Source organism: Leucoraja erinacea, unplaced genomic scaffold, assembly GCF_028641065.1.
Source record: "Leucoraja erinacea ecotype New England unplaced genomic scaffold, Leri_hhj_1 Leri_1209S, whole genome shotgun sequence".
In the NCBI taxonomy this organism is placed as follows: Eukaryota; Metazoa; Chordata; class Chondrichthyes; order Rajiformes; family Rajidae; genus Leucoraja; species Leucoraja erinaceus.
This window is the reverse complement of record NW_026575461.1, coordinates 1-2,500: the sequence shown is the minus strand read 5'-3', so window position 1 is coordinate 2,500 and position 2,500 is coordinate 1. Positions and strand designations below refer to the sequence as shown.

Genomic DNA, 2,500 nt, shown 5'->3' with positions numbered 1-2,500 from the left:
TAAATTGTTCTTATATTTCAAGAGTCATTCACATTTTAAACTTTAATAAAACCTTTTTGTACTTTTAATGCTGTGTTCTTCATCCCAATAGAACCTAATATGCAGGAATGGCTGCTCTGTGGGAGAGCCACTGAGAGTGCATGGGGGGGGGAGGTTGTTTGGAGATGCACTGAATGTGTGAGTGGGAGGGGAATGGCAAGGAGCAGAGTGTGGGTGGGGGGTGTGGGCTGAAGGTAGGTGAGGTGACTGAGTGAACTGCCAGCGTACAAGGCGTGAGTGACTTCACTGCCAGCCCACGAGCCGTGAGTTAGTGAACTGCCAGCCCACCAGCTGTAAGTGACTGAACTGCCAGTCCACCCTCTTCATCCTCCTCTCTTACAGTCTCACCTGTTTTGGGCAGAATTTCTGGCAGTTTCTCAGCCGCCAGCCTGCCAGGTCCGAGTGATTGTACTGAGCTGCCATCCCTCAGTGACTGAGCTGCCAGCCCTCAGTGACTGTTCTGACAAGCCCAAAAATCCATTTGGCCGACAAATTTCCATACTAGCCCTCTGGAAATGAGTACCTTCGGCCCACAACACTCATACTAGCGCAACAGAAAACCCCTTCCCACTGGCCAGCAATGTTGGAATTGATAATATGGGTATACTTGTTTGTGTATTAGTAATATATAAAAGGATATCATCAGCGTATAATGAAATTTTATTCTTTGAGTCCTTAGTGTTATATCCGTGAATATTCGGGTGATTTCTAATCCTTTCGGCCAGCGGTTCTATCATAAGGGCAAATAGCAATGGTGATAAGGCACAACCTTGCCTATTACCCCTTGATAAGTAAAATTTTGGAGATAGCATATTGTTAGTTAATATTCTTGCCTTAGGTCTATCATAAAGTAGTTTAACCCATCTAATAGAATTCTCTCCCGTATTAAATTTTTGGAGTACCTTGTATAAATACTGCCATTCTACCTGATCAAATGCCTTCTCTGCATCCAGCTTGACAACTGAAATATCTTCATTGTCCTCATTATGAGAGTACATTATATTGAAAAGCCTTCTCAAATTATTAAATTATTGTCTTTTGGGTATAAATCCCGTTTGATCTGTATTTATTAAATTATTAATATAATTATTTAGTCTTCTAGCTAGAATCTTTGCTAAAATTTTCTGATCCGTATTTAGAAGTGAAATAGCTCTATAAGAACCCGGTTCATCTAAATCTTTATCTTTTTTTGGTATAAGCGTTATTGTTGCTTCTGCTAGGGTTTCTGGTAGTTTGTTTTCGGATTAAGCCTGTGTGTATAAATTGAATAATCTTGGTACAATTGACTCCTGAAATCTTTTATAAAATTAATTACTAAAACCATCTGGTCCTGGGGTCTTCCCATTTTTCAGTGAGTTTATTATTTGTTTTATTTCTTCACTAGTAATCTGTGCTCCTAATTGCTCTTGTTCTAAACTATCCAATTTTGGGAGACTACAATTATCTAAAAAATTTGTAATTTTACTAACATCTGTATTTATTTTAGATGTATATAAATTATGATAAAATTTGGCAAACCTCTTATTAATATCCTTTGGCAGTGTTAGAAACACCCTTATCCGATTTAATTTTAGTGATAGTTTTTTCCTTTTCCTGTTGTTTCAGTTGCCTCGCAAGTAATTTATGTGGCTTATCCCCAAATTCGAAGTGTGCTTGTTTTGTAATTTGGAATAATCTTATTACTCTTGCCGATAGTATTCTATTGATTTTATATTTCAATAAAGTTATCTTATTATGTTTATCTATGGTTGGGTCAGTTGCATTGTCCAGTTCTAGTAATTTTATTTCCTGTTCTATCCGCTGAAGTTCTCTTTTATTTTCCTTATTTTGAAAACTTTGGTAAGAGATTATGACACCGCGAATATATCTTGAAGGTTTCTCATAATAGCCATCGCAGAAATACCCGGCGTGTCATTTATTTCGAAAAAAAAATGTGTTTGTTCTTTTATATACTCATAGCCCAGCGGGTTATTTAATATGTGTGCATTGAATCTCCGAAAAGGTTTTATACCCGGCATTCCCTCAATTTTAAGTATAAACGTCAATGGTGAATGATCAGAAATAATACTATTATGATATGATGGTTTATTCGTATATGGGATTAATTTTGTGTCCAATAAGAAATAGTCAATTCGTGAATATGTTTTATGAACTGATGAGTAAAATGAATATTCCCTACCACTTGGATTTGCTATTCTCCAAACATCAGCTATGTTGTTATTTTTTATATAAGTATTTAAAAATTCACAGGTCTTAGTTTTAACAAGACGCTTCCCTACCTTTATTGATTTATCTAAGTATGGATCTATAACACAGTTAAAATCTCCCCCCATTATTATATTTTGGTAATTATGCTCTGCGATTAAATCTATTATTTTCTTTAAAAATTGTGGGTTATCAAAATTAGGCGCGTAAATATTTATCATAGTTAATGGTGTATTGTAAATTTCTCCCGTGACTA

At 35.8% G+C, this 2,500-nt stretch overlaps 1 long non-coding RNA gene across 1 annotated transcript in view; it reads left to right on the top strand.

The window, feature by feature from the left end:
• Positions 1–499, top strand: part of LOC129715499 (uncharacterized) — a 4,212-nt gene extending 3,713 nt beyond the window's left edge. Inside the window, exon 2 of the long non-coding RNA XR_008726509.1 lies at positions 1–499. This exon is cut by the window's left edge and continues 93 nt beyond it. This is a non-coding gene — a long non-coding RNA (uncharacterized LOC129715499).
• The last annotated feature ends 2,001 nt before the right edge of the window (positions 500–2,500 follow it).